This window comes from Puma concolor, chromosome B3 (assembly GCF_028749965.1).
Source record: "Puma concolor isolate L17-30 chromosome B3, mPumCon1.1.hap2, whole genome shotgun sequence".
Lineage (NCBI taxonomy): Eukaryota > Metazoa > Chordata > Mammalia > Carnivora > Felidae > Puma > Puma concolor.
This window is the reverse complement of record NC_141672.1, coordinates 93,069,889-93,083,987: the sequence shown is the minus strand read 5'-3', so window position 1 is coordinate 93,083,987 and position 14,099 is coordinate 93,069,889. Positions and strand designations below refer to the sequence as shown.

At 40.1% G+C, this 14,099-nt stretch overlaps 1 long non-coding RNA gene across 1 annotated transcript; it reads left to right on the top strand.

Moving 5' to 3' along the window:
- The first annotated feature begins 250 nt into the window (after positions 1 to 250).
- LOC147580209 (uncharacterized) lies at positions 251 to 12,957 on the top strand. The gene is made up of 3 exons (XR_015251900.1): positions 251 to 318; positions 11,050 to 11,071; positions 12,495 to 12,957. It is a non-coding gene; the product is annotated as an uncharacterized LOC147580209 (long non-coding RNA).
- Positions 12,958 to 14,099: the final 1,142 nt, after the last annotated feature.

Here is a 14,099-nt window from a genome sequence, read left to right as displayed (position 1 = left end):
GAAAAGTTCTACCAGGCAAGATCCACACATCCTCGTTGAAAAGAATAGAGGCTCCCATCTATACACTAACTGCATTTATTCAGTAGACAGAAAGAACAACTTGCTTCTCTAGAAACTTGAAGAAAGGAAAAAAAATCTTGAAAACAAGATAATATCATCAAAAGCATGTCTCTGAAACCGCAAAGGTTTCAATGTGAAAAAAGATAAACCTAGAGAAATAAATAATATGTACCGTATGTGTTTCTGTTCTAGTCTTAATCATTCTACATATTCTTACATCTTGAAATTTTGAGCACTGGAGCCACATAACGTGAATAGGTAAGCATTTCTTTCTTTTATCCCTACCCTTGGCAGAGAGGGCCTTCCTCCTAAAAGACTTACTGGAATAGTGGTTAAATGGCATTCAGGAGGTTATTTGGCTCTTGAAGTATGGTGGTTACACAACCCACAGCCATTTACTCTTCTTTGTTCACAAATCTCTAATCTCATTCAGGTTCCTACCTTTTCCCCATGTGACTCTGGTAAAAATCCTGCTTCATCTTAGTTAATCACTCCAGTCCCATTATCCCAGCCAGTAAATGGGTAGAGGTAGTTAGGGAATGTGACTCAGCCAGTGAGAATTAAGAGGAAATCTGGTGGGCATTTTCTAGCAAAGGAATCTTTCTTTAAAAAGGACAAATGATACTAAACAACACTCTCCTTTGACCAGACATTATTGTTTGCCGATAATGTTTGTAGTTTTGGAAGTCGTCTTGCAAGTTTGAGGAGGAGTTTGTCAAAGGCAAACTGAGGTTGAAATAGTAGAAAGAAAAATGAACCAGGGTCTTGATGTCCTTGAGCAGCTTTATTGAGCCACCATAGAGCCAACTTATGCTAGGATTTCTTGTTATATAAGGTTGTAGTTGTCCTTACTGTTTAAGCCAGATGAGGTAGGATTTTCTAATATTTATAGCCCAAGTCATCCTAATTGAGACAATAGCAATCTTGAAAGGTCTTGGCTTAATCACCAATCAACTGGCCCTTGTAAGATTTGGAGGACAGGGGCAGAAAGGCATTGAGAGATCTTTTTCCTTCCCAGACAGCCTAGTGTGGGGAGGGATGATAGATGTGAAATGATGAGGCTGTAGGGTGTAACATCAAGGCTATTTCTAGAATTCTATCTGAGGCGCAAAAACTCCATTACCCATTTCAACAGAACCTTCTAACTCTGCTGGAGGTACCCACTAGCTGATCATTCCATGTTCAGGCTGCTGTGGTTTAATTAGTAATGGGGCTCTTGCCTGCATCAAAAGTACAAAATTCTCCATTTCTTTCTTTTCTCCTGTGGTACAAACACTGTCCAAGATGCCTGACACTGCAGGGAGGAAAGAGGGATGCGGAAAATCTGTTTATCTGGCACCCTCACACTGGGGCAATATTGAAGTCTAAGAGGGTGAGACGCTTGTTTTGCAGTTTGAAAAGAGCGGGCCACTTTCTCCAACTTCTCCTGAGTGAATACGACAGTTCTAAGCAGCTGATGACTGCCAAATAAGAACCTTATCTTTTGTTTTGTTTTGTTTGCTTGGTATTTCCTCTTAAAATTGGAATCGGTTGACAGCCAGGGAGATCTCAGGCTTCCAACTGTGGAACCTTCCTGGACAGACTGAGGCAGGTCCTTGGGGCTGCCCAAATTCCCGTGCAGCAGGGAAGATATCTACCCAAGAATGAAGGATTCATGCCAGAATTTCCTTCCTAGGAAGGCCATGCTCTAAATGTTCATGCCCAAACAGAAAAATACCCCAGTAGTGACAGATAGCCGTCCTTCCTTCCTGTTACTCCCTCCAATCCGTTGTAACAACCAGAGACACCTGGTTGTAGGTAGGATCCCAGAGTACTTGTTATCACAACTCTGCTGCGTCTAGTTTTTCAGACATGAAGACATGTCTTAAGTTTTTGGTAGAGGAGGGGGAGTGAGGGGAAGGGTCAGGAGTAAGAGGTAGGGGGAGAAGGGAAGGAATATTCTAGAACTGAGCAACATGTATCAGATTGTGCCCAGGAATTATTTATGAGAGATTCAGAAAATGCTCCCTTAGTATCACTGCGGTCCCTAACTTGCCACTAGTGTTCTACATCTGCAGTTGGGCTGCTGAGTCGGAGACTTGCAGGGTCTCTGGACTGGAGCAGGGAGGGTGGAAGGGAGGCGCTCTCTCACTTGTTATGATTTTCTTCTGTTGGTAATTGGGATGGGCTCCCATAGGGGAGGAAAGTGTGAAAAAAGGGTCTAAAAGTCTCAGACACTCTCCATTTTCAGCTTTCTTTTGTGTCTATGTTAATCAACTGCCCTTTGCTTTAGTTACAACTTGCTGGAGTCCAACCAAAGAGTTGGGATTTAAAAATCAAACAAAAAGATAACCACCCAGAAATCAGATTTAAATCTGCAGTGAATAAAGTTGCTTTGTTAAGGAAATAAAAGTGTTAAGAAGCTTTTTCTTCTAAGGCTACTAAACAGTTGTAGTTGGTACTAACAGGTTTGGGGCTGCATTGAGTGATATAAAGCCCACTTCACATGTGGAAACAAGCTATATTTACTTTGATTTCAAAGCTCTTGCAATTGCTCTGAAAACCGGAAACAGTTCCTCGCTCTGATTTGGAAGAACTGATGCTTTCCTTACTAATTGTCAAGGCCCAAGATAACACAAATTTGCTTTTGGTTGGATCCCAAATACCACCCTCACATCAGGAAAATGAGAAGACAAATTTGACACAGGAGCCCGGTGCAGGCAGAAATTACAATGCATGTCACACTGTCATTTTACAAAGTGACTTTTTAAAATAGAAAATAAATAAATAAAGCCAGAAAAACCCCACGGAGACACGTAAACGCCTCAACCTGGAACAATAAAGCTCCGTTAAAAACACTTGCCATTAGCCACCATCTGTTGTCAGCAATTGGGGGTAATCTTTATGTCCTCTTGACAGCTTTGCCTCATTCCTTAGCCCCTTGATGAAACAAAGACTCCAACATGGACAAAACATTTAGGGATAAGGATCTTTACCTTTCCTAAGGATCAGTTCTGCTGCTTTTCAGCGTTCTGAGCTTGGTGACCAACGTTCCATAATCTGTTCAGGGCTCTCAAGACTACGTATTGAATTAGAGATCTGCTAACTGTATTTCCTTTGCCATTCATATTTCTCTGTGGGCTCCCTACCCTTGACATATTTTGGGAATCGGGAAAATAAGAAAACTACGTTCTTACTCTGCTCTGATAAATGAGAAAAGCTGTGTGCGGCAACAAGAGAGTCTCTTGATCAGAATCTTCCAGGGCACCTGCATTTTTCTCCCATTTGAACTTGTACTGTTAGACTATTTAGTAAATAGAATTCTTGTTCACACCAAAAGTAAACTTATTTTCTCTTTGTGGGTTAAGTCTTTAAAAATATAAGCAAGATCAATGGCAGAGTCACATGCTCCCTGACAATTTGGCAAAGAACTCTCTTGCAAACAGAGGTACAGAGCAAAGGGGAAAATGCTATTAATATTCTGAGTGCATTTGCACCACTGTTTTTCATCTTTCAGATGTAATCTCACTGCATATGAGGAATATGACTAGAGCAGGCAATACAGTGTAGGTAGAACATCTGAATGACACACGTTTGTTGTTCTTTATTCCCTGTGGGCGTTTTCCCTATCTAGCTATCTGGGATGGCACTGAGCCATAAAATACACTTTGATTTTTCAAGAAGAGTCCTTCTCCAGTTTTTGGACTACATGGACTTCTTTGAGACAAAGTTCCTGTATTCTTTTGTGAACCTGCTTAGTACTGTAGAGGAAATGGACCGAGGGCATAAAAACAGTCATGGGGCAGGTGATTTCTTCAGTAGTCTCAGTCCCAAAGACAGTGCCCCTTGATCCACTCCAGTCATGCTTATTGGGGTCATGCTCTGTTACTGTATTTTTGGCTTGTGTCTACTGGTGGAGCACTGAAAAGGAAAAGGGGATGCAGGGGAGAGGAACAGTGAATGGGAATTAAATATAAAGTGGGCTTAGGCTAGCCCATCAGATGTACTTTCTTTCATCCACACTTACTCCTAACCTCTGAACAGTATTCCTTGCCTTAGTCTCAAAGGACCTTATGGTGTACAAACCAGTAATAGTCGGGACATCACTGCGAATCTGTCCAGAGCACTCTCCATCTATTGGGAACAAATTGCTATAAACACACAAGTTACACAATCTCTTTCTTTTCTTTTCTTTTCTTTTCTTTTCTTTTCTACCCTTCTCCTTTCTTCTTTTTTAAAACTTAGACTGTCCATGAATTTCAACCAGACCAAAGCTATCACCCTATACTTCTCTATAGGTAGTCTGGAGGACTCTAGAAAACCAGCAGACATTCTAAAGAGTGAGACCACTGCTCTAGGAATTTCTGTTATCTTGAAAGATTCCAGTAATAAGCATTTTGCATAGGTATGTTATTTATCAATCAGAACTATCCTTCATCTACTTGTACCATGTTTGTTCTTTTAAGGCAACATGGGTACAATTCCAGAATACCTTTGATAATGGGGGTTTCTTGCAATCCCTGTGGTATATCCACTCAGTCTCATGGAGAATAAGAATGGTAGCTCTCTACTGTTTGGAATATTGCTCAAACAAAGAATGCTTAGGCTCAGTGCAAATGAGTAATCATAACTCCCAAGAGAGAAGATATGATTGAGTTAGCTTTCACTTTTCAGTGTCAAACACATCACTAAATCAGAGATTGCCTCATGGTCAGGTGGCTTTGTTTGTGTCGAGACCAGTCACCATTTTCATTAACTTTACCAGCATAATCATCCCAACACTTATTGTAGACCCTGTTATAAGCATTTTACCTGCATAAACTCAGTTTAATTGTATCCACAACTCCATGAGGTAGATGCTATTATTATCCTCATTTTATAGGTAAGGAAACTGAAGAACAGAAGAAAGGTTAAGTTACCTGCCCAAGGTCACTCAGCTAATAATTTGAGGAGCCAGAATGCTGGCTCAAGGCCCATGCTATTAATTGATAGCACATTCATACATTCTTGCTGGCTCTCGCTTATCAGCAATCCCTAATTCAATCAGATAAGGTGATAATGCTCCACTGAGCCCTGTAGGCCTCTTGCTGTGCCAGTTAAACCCCTTTAATTGCTAGATCACAGGCAAGTTCTGGAATCTTAGGAAAGAGCTGGGGCAGCCTCCTTGGCGCTGGGGGGGAGTGGCTGTGTTTCAATTGGTAAGGAGGAAATATTTCAATATTTTAATAATGGGTAGTCCCCAGTGACACGTTACAACCCTTTGAATATGTACACATACCTTACAGGACTCAAATTCTGTTTACTTTTCCTTAATTGAAAGTCCTGTTTCCTCTAACCACAAATAAAGGCGCCAGTTATAACACCTCTTATCCAATACATACAACACCATTTCAGTAATGTACCATTTGTACTAATTGTCATGTTTACTTTAGAAGCAAACAATACCTACATGGGGTATCTTTGGAGCCTATATGTGAAATTAGTTCAGATGTTGGTTCAGATGAAATTAGATCAGATGAGATTAGTTCAGACAATGAAGTTTACACGTATAGCTTATTTTCAAGGATTATTATTAAAAAGGAAGAATGTGTGCTGGGAGCCAGACAGCATCTCATTTTGTATTTAAAAAGTATAAGGTCTGTTTAACAATCCAGTAGAGTCCAGCTATACTCTAAATAGAGCCTAAGTGAAATAATGTGGGAATCAAATGTAGAGGTTGTTTACAAAAAGAGTTCATTTAATGAGATCAGAATGAAAGAATGAATAGGGCGTATACAGATGTAAAGCTGAAATTACCACCCAACATTTTAAACACGTGCACTGACTTAAATATGTTACTGAATGCAAATAATTCACCCTAAGGGGGAAGCTAACTGCCTTAGGAACAACTAAAACAAAACTGAACACAAATTGGGATTTCAAGCCCAATGTTGTCATCATCTTTTGTGTATAAGATTCATATTATACAAGTGGGAGAATTGACTTAACTTCACCCCGATATAAACCAATAACAGCCCTTCTTCTCCCCCAAACCGAATAAGCCATTGTAACTTGGACAAAGTAAAACGCCTACTTTTTAGGCCTTGTAAGTATCATCAGTAGGGAGTTCAAAATCCTAACCTGACAAGAGTTTTGAAAAAACAACCATGACTACTCAGGGGCCTGTTTTCAGTTGTGTTCCCTTCACCTATCAGAAAAGATGCATTATGGACATTCTATGAAGTCCTGCAGCAGACAGGATTCTGGGTTAATTCCAAGAGTCACACAGGCAATTCTTCTGGAGATATTTCTAATTCTAAGAAGAAAACTCCAAGAAGTAAGGAGGCTAATCTCATGGACATGCTACCACCTTGAGAAAAATCAGAGCCAGTCACCCTCACTTTTTTTAAACTATAATAAATGAGCTGAATGGGATGCCTTGAAATTGCTTCCAAGTATCAAACTGCAGGGAAATGAGAGGTAGCTTTTCTGATTATAATGGCCCCAAGAAATTCTGCTTTTTGTTTGTTTCTGGTTTTCCTTGAATAAATGATAAGCGGCAGCCAATTGTCAATGTTGCCAGATGGAAATAGGTTTGAACCAATTTGACATGGCAGCTCTTCTCACATCCAAAACTTGACATTTTTCATGTTATGCCTGAATTATATGCCCAGAAGGACTTAGGTCCTCTCCTCTCATAGCCTTGTACCTTATACCAACTCTAAGTCTTAGAAGAAATAAGGAAAATTTACAGTGTTGAAAATGGCCCCTTTGTGACAATGGTATTGCTCAGTTCGATATCTATTTGAGCCAAGAGCATTCCCTTAACCTCAAACATGCCAGTCCATCATAAACCACTTCTCCTCTAGGGGATGAGAGTATGGCCCAACCCAATACTATGATCCTGGTTATAAGCTGATGGGGTGGATTTACTATAATTATAGGGTACCCGAGCTTCAGGTTAAGACTTACTTCCTTGACTTTGAAGGACAAAGGTCATTCTGGCTTGACATATTCCATTCTTGGGGGCTATTTTCTTTTCTCTTTATTAGAACCGCAGTGTTTTAAGTAAGGACAATAATGAATAATGGACAGGGATAAAGACAGAATTGAGGCACAAGAAAAAATCTAGTCATCACTTCTGAACCTTCCACTGCCACACCAAGACAATTTAAAATAATTTCTATTCTAGGATAGGCAAGAAAACTCTGTCATAATCCAATCAATCTTAGGGTCTTTCTTCCCCTCACCCCCTAAAAATCATCCAGTAAAAGAATCTGAGAAATCCTTTCAGTGGGATAGTTTTAGTGCATTATACCTACCTTAATCAAACCTTTGTCTGTTTATTTTTGTTGATTCGTGAATCTTCAAGAGGTTGTTCAGTTTGGGACACCTACGTTGCTCAGTTGGTTAAGCATCCGACTTTGGCTCGAGTCGTAATGTCGCAGTTCATGGGTTTGATCTCACATCAGGCTCTGTGCTGACAGCTCAGAATCTGGAGCCTGCTTCGGATTCAGTGTCTCCCTCTCTCTCTCTTCCCCTCCCCACTTGCTCTGTCTCTCTCTCTCTCAAAAATAAATAAACATTACAAAATTTTAAAAAAAAGAAAGAGGTTTTTCAGTTCAACTAGCTCATTCTACAGATGAAGAAACTGAGGACTCTGAGAGAGGAAGTGGTTTACTAAGATTCCAGTGTGAGAATGTGGAAAAGCTGGGATTGAACATCAATTCTCGGTACCTGTCTGAGTTCATTATGATCCCATCTCTGCGATGCAATTCACCATTTAATAAAACTCAAGTTACAGTAGCAACTTCCAATCCATGGAATGGGAAAAAGATTTGGTAGATGGCTATTCATGTAATAGGGAGTAGAAGAATCCAGGGGGAAAAAAGGCTCAATTCGACTTTGTTCTCCAAGTTCATATATATACTTTTTTGAAATAATTCACTTTTCTATGTTGGACACAATTTTACATTCAACATGAGACAGAAGTAGAGTGCATTACCAATTTAAGGTTAACTCAAGATAGGTCACGGTTATAACTTTGTTGGTAAGGGAATTGAAAACACATGTTTGAAGTTAACTACAATATACTCATTGCTTGTTTCAGATGCCCCATGACTCAAGTCCATTCATGATCCAGGACTCTCTGAGCCATAGACACAGCCATCACACATCAAGAGTAAAATCTGATGGCTGACTTATTTTGCCAAGCAGTTCAATAGGTTGTTATCCAATTTTTTAAAAAATATACAAATTAGATTTTATTAATCAGAACATCTTATGTAATAGGAAAATGTCATGTTCTAAGTTTGAATTAAGGTACAATATACATATAAGAAAGTGCATATAAGGTTTTGGTTTGATTAATCATCACAAACTGAGCACACTTATTTCAGCAACACCCAGGTGAAGAAGCAACCCAATATAAGCATCCCCTGCAGCCCCCCTTTCAGTCCCTAACAACCCCACCCTTGTCCCCAGAGTACCCACCCTCCTTTCTTGTAACTACTTACACTAATATTTCCTGTTATGTACATATAAGTGGAATGATGCAGTATGTATTTAGAAGGTCTGAATTCTTTTGCTAAATCTTGTGCTTGTGGGGATCACCCACAGCATTGCCTTTATTTGTAATTCATCCATGGTGCAAATATATCACATGTATTTAATGTTCTGTTCTTGTTGGGTGTTTGGATAGTTACCCTAATGATTTTTTATTGTGTTGAATTGGTTGAAGAAAACATTAACTCAAAGGTAATAAATTCACCTTTGAAAAGTGTGGGAGCTTTAGAATTAAGGAATTATTTTCCAAAATCTAGGTTATATTTTTCTGTGTGTGTGTATGTGCGTGCATGTGTGTTTGGACATACTGTCCTCCTGACCAACAGTTTCTGTTGAGTCCTTCAGTGGTTGGAACCTGAGCACGACAGTAAGGAGCCTTAACATTGCATGCTCCAGTCAAAATGAATGGGTGAATTATTGTGACATTAGTTAGTAAGCAGGTAATTCATTTCCCATGTCATTGCTTTTTACCTCAAGCTGGCTAGCCAAGCCTCTTCAAAAATCCCAACTTGTTTGACCTGCTCCTAGTTACAGTCCATTTTAAGCTCTTCTGTATAAAATGCAATCTTGTCAAAGGGAAGACACCTGCTCCCAGCAGGAGGGTTACTCACCAACTGCCAAGTTCTTTGTTACAGTGTCTAGAAATGAAATGATCTTTCCATCTGGAATGTGTCTGCCGCCATAACTGCTGGCCTTGGGTTGACTGCCAACCTCTGGTGCAAGAAAGAGGCAGAGAGATACATGAGAGGAGGGTGCTGGGAGATGGATGTTGATGAGTTGTTGATATTGTGATTTTGAAGCTAATTTTCTCTGAAGGAGGATTATTTACTTTCTGGGTGTCCTCAACTAAATACATGTATTTCTAGGTCTGGGTTCCCCTTCCATGACCCCCTTTCTAGCTTATTTACATCTTCTTGGGTACTTTACAATTTTATTGATTATTTATTTATTTATTTATTTATTTATTTTTTTAATTTGAAAGAGAGAGAGAGAGCACAAGAGTGGGGGAGAGGGGCAGAGGGAGAGAGAGAATTCTAAACAGACTCCACACTCAGTGTGCAGCCTGATGCAGGGCTCAATCCTACAACTCTGGGATCATGACCCAAACAGAAATTGAGTCAGATGCTCAACTGACAGTGCCATCCAGGTGCCTCTATTTTACAATTTTAAAAAGCCTTCATTAATTCTTACTTTTCTCTAAAATGTTCTTCATGCAAAAGAAACTCCTGATTGGGCTCCCAGCCTTTCTTCAAGGCAGGAGAATCAAGTGGGCTGCTAGATTCTGCTTCACTCCCCTCCTCGATGGCCTCTGTTCAATCTCAGCTCTATCTCACGCGCACACACACACACACACACACACACACACACGACAGTCCTTTTGCAGTCTGGACCCACTGAAGGAGGCTCCTCTTTCCAGCTGTTCTTTAACACTGTGGGCTGAATTCATTTGATGATTATCTGGATGCATATTTTCATACCAACCCCCTTCTTCCTGACTGAAAATTACCAGTGTCTCCACAATTTCTGGCTGCCTACTCTTCAGAGTCATGAAGAAGCAGAGGGCTTCTGAGAAGGGTGTCTTTATTTCTGTCTCCACTGGGTTGTGCCCAGAACATAGACAGATACAGTTTTCAGGTGGTGGATTATTATTTTAAGTTTTTTAAAAATGTTTATTTAATTTTAGGGGAGAGAGACAGTGTGAGCTGGAGACGGGCAGAGAGAAAGGGAGACACAGAATCTGAAGCAGGCTCCAGGCTCTGAGCTGTCAGCACAGAGCCCTATGCAGGGCTTGAACCAACAAGTCATGAGATCATGACCTGAGCCGAAGTCGGATGCTTAACTGACTGAGCCACCCAGGTGCCCCTCAGGTGGTAGATTACTTTTAAGTCACACAATGGAAAATATACACCAACCTAAAGAGAGCATTTTAATTAAAAATTAAAAATATTTTTTGAAGATTACTACTCTCCATTGAAACTCATTTAAAAGAACTTTAAGATTTCAACTAGGGACTATTATTTGATGTAATTGCTCTGGATGGGATAAAGGCCACCCAGTTTGATGCTTCAATATAGGGTATTGAGAAAGAAAAACGTGTCTATTTAAAGGCATACTATTAATTGTAAAACATGGCACAAATGTAAAACACTGTTATTTTAAATGATCTCCAGGAATTAAATGTTTAAAAATTATCTAAACGCTCTTGGTCTCCAGATCCAGTGTAATCCTAAAAAACCAGTGACCACCAAACTGCAAAACAAAAACTCTTCCCCAGTAGAAGCTCAATAATAATCTCTCACTCCAAATTTATTTCCTCAAAAGGTAAATAACCTCCCATGGGCTCCGTCTTTGTATCCTATTTAATTAAAACAACACTAATCGCCTACTAATCTAGCTCACTCTTAACAAAGTATTGTATTCTAACAAGTCTGGCTTTTTTTTTTTTTTTTTTTTTTCCTCCTCCAGGGTGAAAAAAAGATGAGAAAAGGTTAAGTATTGGTTTGAGGTCAGCAAGGAGATTTATGTAAGAAAACTAAACTACCAGGGGAATCAACTCCATTTAGCCATAAAGCATTTCCCTCTGCAAGCTCAGGAAGGATTTCCAATTATTTACAAACAGATAACATTGTGTAGCTCCCTCAGTATTACAGATAAGTCACCAGAAAACAACCAGTTTGACAAAATTGCCCAGCAGCTCATTAACTGTACAGCTCTGCTAAATATCCACCATGGGCACCTCTCTGGAATGTGCTAAGGAAACTGAGAGTGGAATGAACTCCCCATCAGATTTCCGGAAGTCATAAAATAAGAAGTAGGAAATGGCTTATATACCATTGACGTACCAGTTCTACCAACTGAAGGACTTATTTTCATGTTTGGGTGTGGGCTATGTGTATGTGTGATTGAGAAAGAGGGAGACAGAGACAGAGAGAGTGGGCAAGAGAGCACAAGACCATACATAGATGGTAAACACGCAGTAAGAGTAGGCAAACATTCTGGATCTTCTAATTGTGAATGAATATTTTACTACAAGGTGTCGAGGGATAGGTCAGCTTAGTAATCGCTATGGAAAGGTTTCTTTTGGTTCCGTTTTTGAAAATGGTAAGTTGTTTTCATCTTTTTTTTTTTTTTTTCAACGTTTATTTATTTTTGGGACAGAGAGAGACAGAGCATGAACGGGGGAGGGGCAGAGAGAGAGGGAGACACAGAATCGGAAACAGGCTCCAGGCTCTGAGCCATCAGCCCAGAGCCTGACGCGGGGCTCGAACTCATGGACCGCGAGATCGCGACCTGGCTGAAGTCGGACCCTTAACCGACTGCGCCACCCAGGCGCCCCATGTTTTCTTCATCTTAATGTAGATACATTCCTATTGTACTGTGGTACAGTTGGGAAGGAATTTGGCCACACTAAGGCTGAAACTCTGAGATGAAATAAATGACAAGAGTTTAGTGGTGCATGTTTAAAATCCTACCAAGCAGCATTTTTGAAAGTTTATTGTTTATTTTCTGCTCTCCTAAGATGGCTTCTATACAGACATTGAGAGATATCCAGGTCACTACCACATTTTGGGCAGAGGTTGGGGGTGGGGAGCTCTTGGTGAATTATAAAATTAAAAAAATACCAAAATAAAAATTACAAAAGCTGATACAATTTAAATATTTGCATTTAAGATATTAGCACTTTGAACACAGAAAATAAAGCTTAATATAATTGTACTATTTCAAACATAATTAGAGGATTTATTTTAAAACTTAAATTATTGTCGCCTATAAGTAGTATAATCTGGTAATGGAACAAAAGTTTAAAATTATTCGATGAATGTCATCTTTTCCAATCCTGTTAGTTCATCTCTGTAATTACATATACAAATAACTTCATTTGGAGATAATGTCAGAAATCTAAATTTCAGGCAACCATGGAATGGGAGACCCCAGCCACAAGGACCTCTGTTGCTTGCACATTCCTGATAGTCTATCACCTGGCTTCATTTCTACCTGTTCATGATGATGAGGTCTGAGAGTGGGAGTGACTGGAGGAAATGGGTGATTCTTACCAGTGGTTCTCAAAGGTAAGTCCCTGAACTGTCACTTGCTTCAGAATAAGTCTAGAATTCCCATTAGAAATTCAGATTCTTAAGTTCCACTTAAGACCTTTGAGTCAACATTCCTTGGGTGAGACTCCAGAGTTTGCTTTTATTACAAGGCTTATGTGAATTTGGGGGCACAACAATGTTTGAGAACCACCGAGCTATGAGTTGGGATTCAAGGTTGTCACCCATGTTCTCTGTGGAAATACTACGTTATAATGGCCATATTTTTATTACTTACCTTCTATGCTTGGGACCATCTGAATCATTCACTGGATTGGGAACCACTAGGGACATTTTGACCAGGCCAGTCTTAAAATCCAAACTTTTTTTTTAAACCAAGCTGGTCTTGCTCTTATGATGAAACACGTGAAGCAGATACTCTGGGCTCAAGAAGCTCCTGACGTTTCCTTGCTGGTGGGGTCTTGAGCCACTACCTTGAAGGAAATATGTCTCTCTCTTCTGGACAGGGCTCCAGAGAACTATTAAAAACAGGGCCCACCAGGGAGATGAAGGAAGGGTAGCAGGGCAGGACTATACCATCCCAGACCGACCCCACTCTATACATTCTGTCTCAGGCTCAACTCCGAGACTTCATAGGCTAAACTTCCCCAGGAGTGAGATGGAAGTTCAGAGATTTAGGGCCAATGAGAATATGCTGTTCCTAAGAACCTGCACGTAGGTCAGCCCTCCTGCACCATCCAGGCACACATAGAATTTTACTTGGACAAAGAATTTGTTCGGTACATGAAAAAATACCTGGCCCCTCCCACGGAAAAGGACCTAGAAAGAGTACAAGGAACCAAACTGGACAAGCCCTGGGAACTGTTTACCAGGAGGTGAGCTCTTGCAAGGCATTGCAAATCACACTGTTCCATTAACATAACCAGAGGGCAGGGTGTGCTGGCCAGGAACAATTAAGATAAGTTGGGTGCTGAGGTAGCCATCATGGCTTGGGATGGTCTTGGCTAAATTGTATCTGAATGAGTAAAAGGAGGTGAAGGCTGTAGATAAATTATAAAGCAGTACGTGTGTTAGTTGCTACTCTTATCATTAACAGCAATCAGCAAATTACTAGGTGATGTCACTTGCTAATTAATCATCTCTTGATGGAAGGATTCTACCTGCTTTGGCACTATTACCATGTCAAAGCATAGCTTTTTGCAACTATTAAAGTTATACATTGTGCTGGCACTTGTTTTGATTCTGAAGGTTACATTTCATATTATAAAGGAGGTTTGGGGTACTGCTGAGAAGTTTTATTTATTCCTCCCATGCCCTTCCTCCCCACTGCATCTTTCAAAGCCAAGCACAAATGTCACCTTCATGGAGTCTTCTGACAGCCCTCTCTCCATCCAAAATTAACAGCTCAATTCTCTGCATTCTGGAAACTTGTAATTTGTACCTCCTTCTAGCATTTCTGTCCCT